The 14581-nt window shown below is 45.0% G+C and overlaps 1 protein-coding gene across 1 annotated transcript in view; it reads left to right on the forward strand.

Annotated features, from left to right (window-relative positions):
- The window catches only part of LOC121539512 (A-kinase anchor protein 6), a 180764-nt gene continuing 166183 nt past the window's right edge, over positions 1-14581 (forward strand). The window contains exon 1 of the mRNA XM_045207426.1: positions 1-171. The gene's annotated coding sequence lies outside the window, so the exon portion shown is untranslated. The remainder of the gene's footprint in view (positions 172-14581) is intronic.

Here is a 14581-nt window from a genome sequence, read left to right on the forward strand (position 1 = left end):
CACCCAGGGCTGGTCGAGAGGCAGCAGTAGCAGGCAGCAAGCAGAAGCCCCGCAGTGGGTCACATCAGGCACCTCCTTCCTGCTCTCTCGCTTCAAGTCCCGCTGCAAACCTGTCTCCACCAACACTCAGGGAAAGGAAAATGGAGTAAGAAGAGGAGAGGAATATGTTAGGTAGGTGCTGGGTTTTCTGTTTTGTCTGTGTTTAGCTATTTGTGTTGCGTTAGTGCTGTGTTTTACAGGGAGGCAGTGGGGAGGGTTTGTGTGTGCCTAATCCTCTCTAGCAGGCTGATTTAATGGGCTGTTTGCCGTTAGAATGAGAGAGGGGGGCAGTGGAGAGGAGGGAGCCCCTCTGCTTTGTTAAAGGGGCCTGGCCTGCAGAGCTAGGAGGCTGCCTGCCGCATGCACAAACACCCCTGTCCCTAGCCCCAGCCCTTGCCCCCAGCTGGGATGGACAATAGCCTGATCATTACCTCCTTTGACCAGCTATAGGCTGTAGCTATAGGCTCTAGGAATAGGCTGCTACCTCTGTTAGCTGCTGTTCTGTTGCTTTTATGGGATGTGATTGTCATGTTCTCCACCCATCTCTCTAGGATGTGTGAGGTAGTTTCCCTACCATTCCCTTCCTTTCCGCAGCTGTATTGGTGTGTGTGTGTGTGTGTGTGTGTGTGTGTGTGTGTGTTTGAGCATGACGAAACAAAACTCCCAGTGAGCATTAGTTAGTTAGTTAATACCCCCGGCCCCACCACCCTTTCATCCCACCCTTTCCTCTCCTCTTGCCTCGCTGCTTTTCAATCCCACCCTGAAAGGGGGAAGGTTTGGCTGAATGTTGCTGCCAAGTAAATGCTGAGCATAGTGGGGTGGGGTGGAGAGGGGATGCCTTCATCATCATGGCTCTGGCTCTGGCTTGGCTAGCCTCAGACCTGGGCTCGTTTTTAAAAACCATCTCATCCGGCTCACCTAGTATCAGGTCCCCCCTGTCCAAATAATCATATTTATTATGATCTAAAAGGCTAAAGTGATCCTTGATCAGCACTCCTTTTCGAGACACTTTATTAATACAGACCCAGACCAGTCTGGACCACTGTAGCGTCTGTCATCCATCCTCCAGCCACAGCCAGCACAGCCAAAGAGATCTGACAGGAAGGCTGTCCATGTTCACTATCAGATTCATTATCACAGCATGGGATTAGTACAGCCAGGTCACCTGTGATACAAGTCAGTATTTGACATCCATCCATGTCTGAGGACGTCGGGAGATGACGTGGAAACTGGCCACTAGGGCAACAGTGAGCGCTGTTACCTTCAAGTAGGTTTCGGGTTTTGCTAAGGCGTTGTGGATGGCGATGGTGAATGGGCATAAGCATCTGCCTCTGATTCCACAAGTTGCAAGTTCAAATCCAGCAATAGAAAGTTGTTTTTGATATATATATTTAAGGCTATTCCAAACCTTAACCATTACCTTAACCATTTGGAGTTAATGCCTAACATTAAGAATTCGGAGTTAATTCCTAAACTTAATCTTAAACGCTTCAAAATTTGGCGTTTGGAAAAACTTCGAAATTTGACATTTGAGAAACATGGATGAACGTCTAATTCTGACGTGAGACTGTGAGAGCTGGTAGAATTAGTATGGGGCCTGGCTCACTATACTTGTTAAGATTGAGTGTTATTATTAACCTAGCCCGTTGCGCCTTCAGTATGTGCTGCAGTCTCCTTAGGTTTTCAATGTTACAGCCTGGTACAGGACTCGACTGTATGATGTGTTTTGGAGGTGTGGTGTCAGATTCAGGAACCTTTACCAGAGCGAGTCCCCTGTGTCCTTTTCCCCACCTCCTTCCTTCCCCACCCCTCTGTTCACCACAGGATGGAAATTAAGTGTGTGTGTGTGTCGCCTGTCTGTGTGTTGGGGTGGGGTCTAACGTGACGTGGGGTCTCTCTCTCTCTCTCTCTCCCGCTTCTGTCTGTCTGTCTGTCTGTCTGTCTGTCTGTCTGTCTGTCTGTCTGTCTGTATGTCTGTCTGTTTCCACCAGCCCCAGAATCCTATTTGATGCTTTCTGTTGTTGTGATTTTTGCCTCAATCATGACAGGAAAGCGATTAGAGAGTGAGTCTGCCATACCGTCTCCTCATCCTGTTGAAACTCTATCTGTTTCCTTTATCCTCTCCATCATTCATTTATCAGATCACTGGGACTGGGCTGATAATGGACAACATTTACCAGAAATAGCACCTAGGGTGTGGCAGGCACCACTGATCACATTTCTACCCTTTTTACACTATCGTGCTGACCCAAACCAAACCCTGTTGGCTTGCATATTCTCTTGGTTTTTCCTTTCCAGCATAGTTCCAGCAAATATGGTGGATGCGAAGCGTAACTAGGCCAGCTCAGTACAGTTTGGTTTGGCTTGACTCAGTTAGGTTAATCACGTGATGTGTGTGTCAGTACACACTATAATATTAATAGATGGATAGTAGCCTATAGGATTGGGTGATTGATTAATTGATTGGTTGATTGGTTGATTGATGAGTTCAGGGGTTAACAAACTATTGATTGAGATTAATGAAATAAAGGTTAGACCTCGGGCCATACTATAAAACGACAGCCTGGTGACATTCTGTCAGGATATATACACACAGTGGTGGAAAAAGTAGCCAATTGTCATATTTGAGTGAAAGTGAAGATACCTTAATAGAAAATGACTCAAGTAAAAGTGAAAATCACCCAGTAAAATACTACTTGAGTAAAAGTCTAAAAGTACTTGGTTTTAAATATACTTAAGTATCAAAGGTAAAAGTAAAAGTATAAATAATTTTAAATTCCTTATATTAAGCAAACCAGACATAATTTACAAACGAAGCATTTGTGTTTAGTGAGTCTGCCAGATCAGATGCAGTAGGGATGACTAGGGTCGTTCTCTTGATAAGTTTGTGAATTGGACCATTTTCCTGTCCTGCTAAGCATTCAGAATGTAATGAGTACTTTTGAGTGTCAGGGAAAATGTATGGAGTAAAAAGTACAGATACCAAAAACACTACTTAAGTAGCACTTTAACATATTTTTACTTAAATACTTTACACCATTGCATACACGATAGAAGTAGGATAGAGGAGTAACAAAAGATATGTACACATAAAATATATGTACACATAATGCAAATTATGAGTACGTACATGTAAATATGGTGTCAAATCAAATCAAATCAAATTGTATTGGTCACATGCGCCGAATACAACAGGTGCAGACATTACAGTGAAATGCTTACTTACAGCCCTTAACCAACAGTGCATTTATTTTAAACAAAAAAAGTAAGAATAAAACAACAACAAAAAAAGTGTTGAGAAAAAAAGAGCAGAAGTAAAATAAAGTGACAGTAGGGAGGCTATATATACAGGGGGGTACCGTTGCAGAGTCAATGTGCGGGGGCACCGGCTAGTTGAGGTAGTTGAGGTAATATGTACATGTGGGTAGAGTTAAAGTGACTATGCATAAATACTTAACAGAGTAGCAGCAGCGTAAAAAGGATGGGGTGGGGGGGCAGTGCAAATAGTCCGGGTAGCCATGATTAGCTGTTCAGGAGTCTTATGGCTTGGGGGTAGAAGCTGTTGAGAAGTCTTTTGGACCTAGACTTGGCACTCCGGTACCGCTTGCCGTGCGGTAGCAGAGAGAACAGTCTATGACTAGGGTGGCTGGAGTCTTTGACAATTTTGAGGGCCTTCCTCTGACACCGCCTGGTATAGAGGTCCTGGATGGCAGGGAAGCTTTGCCCCAGTGATGTACTGGGCCGTACGCACTACCCTCTGTAGTGCCTTGCGGTCAGAGGCCAAGCAGTTGCCATACCAGGCGGTGATGCAACCAGTCAGGATGCTCTCGATGGTGCAGCTGTAGAATTTTTGAGGATCTGAGGACCCATGCCAAATCTTTTTAGTCTCCTGAGGGGGAATAGGCTTTGTCGTGCCCTCTTCACGACTGTCTTGGTGTGTTTGGACCATGATAGTTCGTTGGTGATGTGGACACCAAGGAACTTGAAGCTCTCAACCTGTTCCACTACAGCCCCGTCGATGAGAATGGGGGCGTGCTCAATCCTCTTTTTTTTCCTGTAGTCCACAATCATCTCCTTTGTCTTGGTCACGTTGAGGGAGAGGTTGTTGTCCTGGCACCACACGGCCAGATCTCTGACCTCCTCCCTATAGGCTGTCTCATCGTTGTCGGTGATCAGGCCTACCACTGTTGTGTCGTCGGCAAACTTAATGATGGTGTTGGAGTCGTGCCTGGCCATGCAGTCATGGGTGAACAGAGAGTACAGGAGGGGACTGAGCACGCACCCCTGAGGGGCCCCCGTGTTGAGGATCAGTGTGGCAGATGTGTTGTTACCTACCCTTACCACCTGGGGGCGGCCCGTCAGGAAGTCCAGGATCCAGTTGCAGAGGGAGGTGTTTAGTCCCAGGATCCTTAGCTTAGTGATGAGCTTAGAGGGCACTATGGTCAAGTGAGTATCTAGCCTATCTACTATTCGAGTCAGATTTGTCTGGTTCTGGTCAGTATTTTGGTCAAGTATACACTAAGACATGTTCAAAAGGGCAACATTTAGCCTATGTACATACCAATAGCAGCTATACCATTGTATTTCTATTTGGAGCTCTACACTGAAACAGTGAGAGTGGGACTCCAATCAGTGATTCCAAAATAGCCCCAGTCAGCCAGAGAGGGAGAAAGGACTGACTGGCCACCATTATCTCTGACTAATGAATTATTGAACAGTGACTGACTGATCCTGCACAAAGCAAAGCAGGCAGATCTCTGATTGAGCCAGGTCTTGACATAGCAGATCTGTGTGCATGTGAGTGTGTATGTGTGTGTGTGTGCATACGTGTGTATGTGTGTGTGTGTGTGCATACGTGTGTGTGTGAGAGAGAGAGAGAGAAAGAGAGGGATCTCTAAAATCAGATTTGAGATTGTGACTTTCATGCGGTCTCCTCTCCTCCATGTCACAGTAAGCCACTCCCTCCTCCTCCTCCTCCACTCCCTCTCTCAGCCAGCCTGGCTCCCTCTGCTGAGCTGAGGCCTGCTGGGAGGCTGAAGGGTTTTATACTGTACTGTTGAATGTTGCTGTACCACGACCTCAATTATCCATATTGAGGTTACCTTATCTCGGCAACCCAGAACCACATCTTGTTCCTCAGAACCCTCTTAAACTACACCCATGTAACATTTCAATGTTTTCGTTTGTTAGGAGAGACAACCTAAAGAGATTGCTCGTCATCCAAATATAGGGTGCATTCGGAAAGTATTCAGACCCCTTGACTTTTTCCACATGTTTGTTACGTTACAGCCTTATTCTAAAATTGATTAAATAAAAACAATTCCTCATCAATCTACACACAATACCCTACAATGACAAAGGGAAAACAGGTTTAGCAAATGTATTAAAAATAAAAACAGAAATACCTTATTTACATAAGTATTCCGACCCTTTGCTATAAGACCCGAAATTGAGCTCAGGTGCATCCTGTTTCCATTGATCATCCTTCAGATGTTTCTACAACTTGATTGGAGTCCACTTGTGGTAAATTCAATTGATTGGACATGATTTGGAAAGGCACACACCTGTCTATATAAGGTCCTACAGTTGACAGTGCATGTCAGAGCAAAAACCAAGCCATGAGGTCGAAGGAATTGTCCGTAGAGCTCAGAGACAGGATTGTGTCGAGGCACAGATCTGGGGAAGGGTACCAAAAAATGTCTGCAGCATTGAAGGTCCCCAAGAACACAGTGGCATCCATCATTCTTATATGGAAGAAGTTTGGAACCACCAAGACTCTTCCTAGAGCTGGCCGCTCGGCCAAACGGGGGAGAAGGGCCTTGGTCAGGGAGGTGACCAAGAACCCGATGGTCACTCTGACAGAGCTCCAGAGTTCCTCTGTGGAGATGGGAGAACCTTCCAGAAGGACAACCATCTCTGCAGCACTCCACCAATCAGGCCTTTCGGTAGAGTGGCCAGACGGAAGCCACTCCTCAGTAAAAGGCACATGACAGCCCGCATGGAGTTTGCCAAAAGGCACCTAAAGACACTTAGACCATGAGAAACAAGATTCTCTGGTCTGATGAAACAAAGATTGAACTCTTTGGCCTGAGCGTCACGTCTGGAGTAAACCTGGCATCATCCCTACGGTTAAGCATGGTGGTGGCAGCATCATGCTGTGAGGATGTTTTTCAGAGGCAGGGACTGGGAGACGAGTCAGGATCAAGGGAAAGATGAACGAAGCAAAGTACAGAGAGATCCTTGATGAAAACCTGCTCCAGAGCGCTCAGGACCTCAGACTGGGGCGAAGGTTCACCTTCCAACAGGACAACAACCCTAAGCACACAGCAAAGACAACGCAGCAGTGGCTTTGGGACAAGTCTCTGAATGTCCTTGAGTGGCCCAGCCAGAGACCGGACTTGAACCCGATCTAACATCTCTGGAGAGACCTGAAAATAGCTGTGCAGCGACGCTCCCCATCCAACCTGACAGAGCTTGAGAGGATCTACAGAGAAAAATGGGATAACTCCCCATATACAGGTGTGCCAAACTTGGAGATAACAGCGCCGGAGAAGATGGCTGCCGTTTTACAGCCCTCTAACCAATTGTACTATTATGTGTGTTTTTCCGCGTTATTTGTAATTTATTTTGTACATAATGTTTCTGCCATCGTCTCTTATAACCAAAAAGAGCTTCTGGATATCAGGACAGCGATTACTCACCTCGCATGAGGAAGAGACGGAGATATCGTGGACGTAGGTCGGGGTGCCTTGTAAGGATCCGACGGCGAGCGAATAAACTGCCACTCCCATCAATCCTATTAGCCAATCTTCAATCATTGGAGAACAAATTGGATGACCTAAGATTACGGTTATCCTACCAACGGGACATTAAAAACTGTAATATATTATGTTTCACCGAGTCGTGGCTGAACGACAACATGGATAACATACAGCTAGCGGGCTATACGCTACATCGGCAGGATAGAACGGCTGACAAAGGGTGGCGGTCTGTGTATATTTGTAAACAACAGCTGGTGCACAAAATCAAATACTAAGGAAGTCTCGAGGTTTTGCTCGCCTGAGGTAGAGTATCTTATGATAAGCTGTAGACCACACTATTTACCAAGAGAGTTTTCATCTATATTTTTCATAGCTGTCTATTTACCACCACAAACCAATGTTGGCATTAAGATTGCACTGAATGAGCTGTATAAGGCCATAAATCAACAGGAAAACGCTTATCCAGATGCAGCGCTCCTAGTGGCCGGGGACTTTAATGCAGGGAAACTTACATCCGTTCGACCTAATTTCTACCAGCATGTTAAATGTGCAACCAGAGGAAAAAAAACTATAGACCACCTTTACTCCACACACAGAGACGCATACAAAGCTCTCCCTCGCCCTCCATTTGGCAAATCTGACCATAACTCTATCCTCCTGATTCCTGCTTATAAGCAAAAACTAAAGCAGGAAGCACCAGTGACTCGGTTAATAAAAAAGTGGTCAGATGACACAGATGCTAAGCTACAGGACTGTTTTGCTAGCACAGACTGGAACATGTTCCGGGATTCTTCAGATAGCATTGAGGAGTACACCATATCAGTCACTGGCTTCATCAATAAGTGCATCGATGATGTCGTCCCACAGTGACCGTACGTACATACCCCAACCAGAAGCCATGGATTACAGGAAACATCCGCACTGAGCTAAAGGGTAGAGCTGCCGCTTTCAAGGAGCGGGACTCTAACCCGACGCTTATAAGACATCCCGCTATGCCCTCCGACGAACCATCAAACAGGCAAAGAGTCAATACAGGACTAAGATTGAATCGATACTACACTGGCTCTGACGCTCGTCGGATGTGGCAGGGCTTGAAAACTATTACAGACTACAAAGGGAAGCACAGCCGCGAGCTGCCCAGTAACACAAGACTTCCAGACGAGCTAAACCACTTCTATGCTCGCTCGAGGCAAGCAACACTGAAGCATGCATGAGAGCACCAGCTGTTCCGGATGACTATGTGATCACGCTCTCCGTAGCCGATGTGAGTAAGACTTTTAAGCAGGTCAACATTCACAAGGCCGCAGGGCCAGACGGATTACCAGGACGTGTACTCCGAGCATGTGCTGACCAACTGGCAAGTGTCTTCACTGACATTTTCAACATGTCCCTGACTGAGTCTGTAATACCAACATGTTTCAAGCAGACCACCATAGTCCCCGTGCCCAAGGACTCTAAGATAACCTGCCTAAATGACTACCGACCCGTAGCACTGACGTCTGTAGCCATGAAGTGCTTTGAAAGGCTGGTCATGGCTCACATCAACAGCATTATCCCAGAAACCCTAGACCCACTCCAATTTGCATACCGCCCCAACAGATCCACAGATGATGCAATCTCTATTGCACTCCACACTGCCCTTTCCCCACCTGGACAAGAGGAACACCTACGTGAGAATGCTATTCATTGACTACAGCTCAGCATTCAACACCATAGTGCCCTCAAAGCTCATCACTAAGATAAGGATCCTGGGACTAAACACCTCCCTCTGCAACTGGATCCTGGACTTCCTGACGGGCCGCCCCCAAGTGGGAAGGGTAGGTAACAACACATCTGCCACACTGATCCTCAACACGGGGGCCCCTCAGGGGTGCGTGCTCAGTCCCCTCCTGTACTCCCTGTTCACCCATGACTGCATGGCCAGGCACGACTCCAACACCATCATTAAGTTTGCCGACGACACAACAGTGGTAGGCCTGATCACCGACAACGATGAGACAGCCTATAGGGAGGAGGTCAGAGACCTGGCCGTGTGGTGCCAGGACAATAACCTCTCCCTCAACGTGACCAAGACAAAGGAGATGATTGTGGACTACAGGAAAAAAATGAGGACTGAGCACGCCCCCATTCTCATCGACGGGGCTGTAGTGGAACAGGTTGAGAGCTTCAAGTTCCTTGGTGTCCACATCACCAACGAACTATCATGGTCCAAACACACCAAGACAGTCGTGAAGAGGGCACGACAAAGCCTATTCCCCCCTCAGGAGACTGAAAAGATTTGGCATGGGTCCTCAGATCCTCAAAATATTCTACAGCTGCACCATCGAGAGCATCCTGACTGGTTGCATCACCGCCTGGTATGGCAACTGCTTGGCCTCCGACCGCAAGGCACTACAGAGGGTAGTGCGTATGGCCCAGTACATCACTGGGGCCAAGCTTCCTGCCATCCAGGACCTCTATACCAGGCGGTGTCAGAGGAAAGCCCTCAAAATTGTCAGACTCCAGCCACCCTAGTCATAGACTGTTCTCTCTGCTACCGCACAGCAAGCGGTACCGGAGTGCCAAGTCTAGGTCCAAAAGACTTCTCAACAGCTTCTACCCCCAAGCCATAAGACTCCTGAACAGCTAATCATGGCTACCGGACTATTTGCACTGCCCCCCACCCCATCCTTTTACCCTGCTGCTACTCTGTTAATTATTTATGCATAGTCACTTTAACTCTGCCCACATGTACATATTACTTCAACTACCTCAACTAGCCGGTGCTCCCGCACATTGACTCTGCACCGGTACCCCCCTGTATATATAGCCTCCCTACTGTTATTTTATTTTACTTCTGCTCTTTTTTTCTCAACACTTTTTTTGTTGTTGCTTTATTCTTACTTTTTTGTTTAAAATAAATGCACTGTTGGTTAAGGGCTGTAAGTAAGCATTTCACTGTAATGTCTGCACTTGTTGTATTCGGCGCATGTGGCCAATAAAATTTGATTTGATTTGATTTGATTTGTAGTGTCATACCCAAGAAGACTCGAGGCTGTAATCGCTGCCAAAGGTGCTTCAACAAAGTACTGAGTAAAGGGTCTGAATACTTATGTAAATGTGATATTTCAGTATTAATTTCTTTATGAATTTGCAAAACAATCTAAAATCCTGTTTTTGCTTTGTCATTATGGGGTATTGTGTGTAGATTGATGAGGGGCAAAAACAATTTAATCAATTTTAGAATAAGACTGGAACGCAACAAAATGTGGAAAAAGTAAAGGGGTCTGAATACTTTCCGAATGCACTGTATACAATATTACTATCCAAGAAATGTGAACATGAATTTTAAACATTGGCTGGCTTAGACTCATCATTCAGTGATGCCAAGCCAGAGAAAACAACGTTGTGCCACATAAAAGGAGAACTATACTGTGTGCATTGTACATGCAAGCATCTATTCACAAGCAATAATGATGTCAGAGCGAGCGCTCAAGGTTAAAGCCTGCCCTAGCTAACCCATTCTATCACATCTACCTATTGTTGTCTTTGTACAGTACCTAGATACTACTCTTCATACAGAGAAATGTGCTATACTATGACCATAATGACCTCAGCCTCTCTCCCCTAGGGCCCTGATCAGAAGAGATCAATCTGTCCCACTGTAGAGAGAGAGAAGGAGAAAGGGAGAGAGAGATCAGAGAGCGAGAGTGGAGAGAGAGAAGGAGAAAGGGAGAGAGAGATCAGAGAGCGAGAGTGGAGAGAGAGAAGGAGAAAGGGAGAGAGAGATCAGAGAGCGAGAGTGGAGAGAGAGAAGGAAGGAGAGAGAGAGAAGCTGGAACTACTCTACCTGAACCAGTGTGGGGGAGAACACAGCTTCCAACAGAGCTGCTGTTCCTGCTAGAACTAGGGTGTGATGAAGGTCACAGAGAGAATGACCTTTCCCATCACTAGCTACACTACATGTATGTGGACACCCCTTTAAATGAGTGGATTCTGCTATTTCAGCCACACCCGTTGCTGACAGGTGTATAAAATCGAGCACACAGCCATGCAATCGCCACAGACAAACATTGGCAGTAGAATGGCCTGTACTGAAGAGCTCAGTGACTTTCAAAGTAGCACCGTCATAGGACGCCACCTTTCCAACAAGTCAGTTCGTCAAATTTCTGCCCTGCTAGAGCTGCCCCGGTCAACTGTAAGTGCTGTTACTGTGAAGTGGAAACGTCTAGGAGCAACAACGGCTCAGCCGCAAAGTGGTAGGTCACACAAGCTCACAGAACGGCATCGCCGAGTGCTGAAGCGCGTAGCACATAAAAATCGTTTGTCCTCCGTTGCAACACTCACTACCGCATTCCAAACTGCCTCTGGAAGCAATGTCAGCACAATAACTTTTCGTCGGGAACTTCATGAAATGGGTTTCCATGGCAGAGCAGCCGCACACAAGCCTAAGATCACTATGCGCAATGCCAAGTGTCGGCTGGAGTGGTGTAAAGCTCGCCGACATTGGACTCTGGAGCAGTGGAATAGTGCCAACTGTAAAGTTTGGTGGAGGAGGAATAATGGTCTGGGGCTGTTTTTCATGGTTCGGGCTAGGCCCCTTAGTTCCAGTGAAGTTAAATCTTAACGGTACAGCATACAATGACATTCTAGACGATTCTGTGCTTCCAACTTTGTGGCAACAGTTTAGGGAAGGCCCTTTCCTGTTTCAGCATGACAATGCCACAGTGCACAAAGCGAGGTCCATACAGAAATGGTTTGTCAAGATCGGTGTGGAAGAACTTGACTGGCCTGCACAGAGACCTGACCTCAACCCCATCGAACACCTTTGGGATTAATTGGAACGCCGACAGCGAGTAGTGTATCATGACCTGTGACCCCCAACAATAATCATAACCTTCACAGGGGGAACAAATACTGGATTCTACAATGACAATACAGAGGCACAATCGTTTTGTTGTTCTTTGAATAAATTCAATTTCAATAGCTCTCCTATATCAGTATAATGACTTTTCATCAGCACTGCCAAACTATCCTGACCTATTTATTAGGAAAAGGAAACTTAGAATTTCCTAAATTTAGGAATAATAGCTAAAATCACCAACTTTAAAGTAACCAATGCAAAGTAATTGAAGTTGCTAATGTTTTGCCCTCAACAATTGACATCGAATGAACCCTGTGTATTTATTTAGGTGTTGGCCTACACAGTTAATGATCCAACCATAACAGTAGCTATTGAGTGACAACAGTACTAGTACCCAGCTAGCACAATTGGTTCTGGGAACGAAGCCATACGTTTCCTGACCGATAAAATTGAATCTTTTTTAAACGTTCTGAGAATGGAAGTGAACATTTTGCCTGTTCTAGGAACATAACCTTTTAGGTTGCATGGATGTTCTGAGAATGTTTTACTATTGTTCCCTAAATGTTTTCCTGGGAGGTTTTATTAACGTTCTGAGAACAGAAATTATTGGATTTTGATGTTTTTGAATAACTTCCTTAGCTTTCACTGAATGTTTTAAAAATACTTTTAATTACACTGCTAGCTTAGGTAAACTTTTTTGAACTCCAAGCACACATGGAAATGAATTTGCTTAGGCATTAATCATGCCTACACATTTATTTTATATTGTGACACAGCGTCAGTGAGATTCAAAACAATGATCTTCTGTTCTCTATCCATGGAATTAGTCCACTGCGCCACCAGAATGGAGCTAACATGTAATGTTGTTTTTTTACTCATACAAAGCTGTACATTTAAGTCTATTCAAACAGACACCATTTCAAAGTAAACAAGCACTCATTAAGATCAGGTGTGGCCAATTAGTGGACACGGCCAACACATCTGAACACACTTAACAAGAGCGTTTGGTGACGCTGAGAACGTATATGTTTTTAAATAACATTCTTAGAACATTTCTTTGATCGTTACTAATGTTTTCTTGTGGTTTTAAATAGAACCATGAGGAAACCGGCAGAAAATGTTATGCTGAAGTACTGAAATTCCAACAGAAGAACGTTGTTTCTTAATGTTCTCTGAAAGCTCTGAGAACATGACTTTAAATAGTACCACGAGGAAACCTGTAGGAAACGTTATGCTGAAGTGCTGAAATTCCCACCTAAGAAACATATGGTTTTCAGAACGTTATGTGCTAGCTGGGTATCCTGCGCCATTCCCAGAACCTTGTGGGAAGGTTGTATGCAAAATAACCATAGGACAACCATGCTCTCACCAAGTTCTCAGAACATTATGTGCTAGCTGGTTAGTAACCATACATGCATTAGCTTTGAAACAGTAATGTGCTGTACTGTGTTCAGCTATCTTACAGCAAGCTAAGCTATTGACATTTAATTTATTAAAGGAACAACAAAACAACTATGCCCTTGCATTGTCATTGTAGAATCCAGTGTTTTTTCCCTCTGTGAATGTTATGATTAATTTTGGGGGCCATAGGACATGTAACATATCCTCCTCATGAATAGTAAATTATTCAACTGTCCTGGACTGCCTGGGCCACAGAGAGATCCTGACAGGATAATAGTCACATTGTTCCCTGTGGGATCCCTATTCCCAACAGCTTGTGACTGGGTTGTGTTCAGTAGAGAGACAGTGTTTCGAAACGTAGTGAAACGAGGAGGTACTGCATGAATTGTCCAATACAAATTGTTTTCTGTTGAAAAAATTTTTTCGACATTGTGGCCTACTGAACATGACCCTGGTGTTACTCTCCCAGCCTGCAACAGTGTTCACTGCTCACCACCAGAGCTGTCATGCTGCACCTAGCTATTTTATTTGAAGGGGAACTGATGCCCCCCAAATCTCAATATCTTTGAATTCATTATGCATAAAATAAAACAATGTGTGGCCTTATTTCCATATTACCTCTAGAGTTGAGTGTTAGATGTATCACACATATGTTTCTGTGTATTATTGGATAAAACCAAGGATGCCTCAATGGTCATGATATGCCTGCTTGCTCACCACTGCGCTGCCACAGTTATAGCCTCACCACCATACTGAGCCATAGTCTCCTCTGCCTTGCCATACCCACTATGGCCTATACATCTCTGGGTGATGCTCTTGGAAGCAGCCCCATATCACTTAACCCAAGTGATGCTGTAGCCATGCATTTGTGAATCATGGGTGGGCTGGAAATAGGTTTTAAATGCAGTTAAAGGGGCTTAATGTCACTGCACTCTGACGTTATTGAAGTCACCAGAGACATGGGTGATTCAACTCCCACCAAGGTGCTTTGGTGTAGGGTTTCTCTCATGACTCCAGGGTGTTTTTATGCTGCTAGAACCTATAGAGTAGAGGAAAAGATTCTGGATGCGTCCCAAATGGCACCGTATTCCCTGAATAGTGTGCTACTTTTGACCAGTGCACAAACAGCTTATTTCTCTAAAATGTTGTGCACAAATTTGTTTACATCCCTGTTAGTGAGCATTTCTCCTTTACCAAGATAATCCATCCACCTGACAGGTGTGGCAGATCAAGAAGCTGATTAAACAGCATGATCATTACACAGTTGCACCTTGTGCTGGGGACAATAAAAGGCCTATCTGAAATGTGCATTACAAGCATCTTTAGGCATGTTAGAGAGCTTGCCTTGGTCCTGGGCTCACATTTGTTCTCTATAGGCTAAATCTGGTGATATCCTGGTTATGGTTCTTCATTCAGTTTTAAATAGTCAAATAAATGTGTGTGAAAGGGGTTTCAAGCAACCTTCTCTGTCACAGGGATAATGAGTGATGATGATAGGCTTGTCTATTCCAACACAGCAGTATACTGTTATTATTAT

This window comes from Coregonus clupeaformis, chromosome 25 (assembly GCF_020615455.1).
Source record: "Coregonus clupeaformis isolate EN_2021a chromosome 25, ASM2061545v1, whole genome shotgun sequence".
In the NCBI taxonomy this organism is placed as follows: domain Eukaryota; kingdom Metazoa; phylum Chordata; class Actinopteri; order Salmoniformes; family Salmonidae; genus Coregonus; species Coregonus clupeaformis.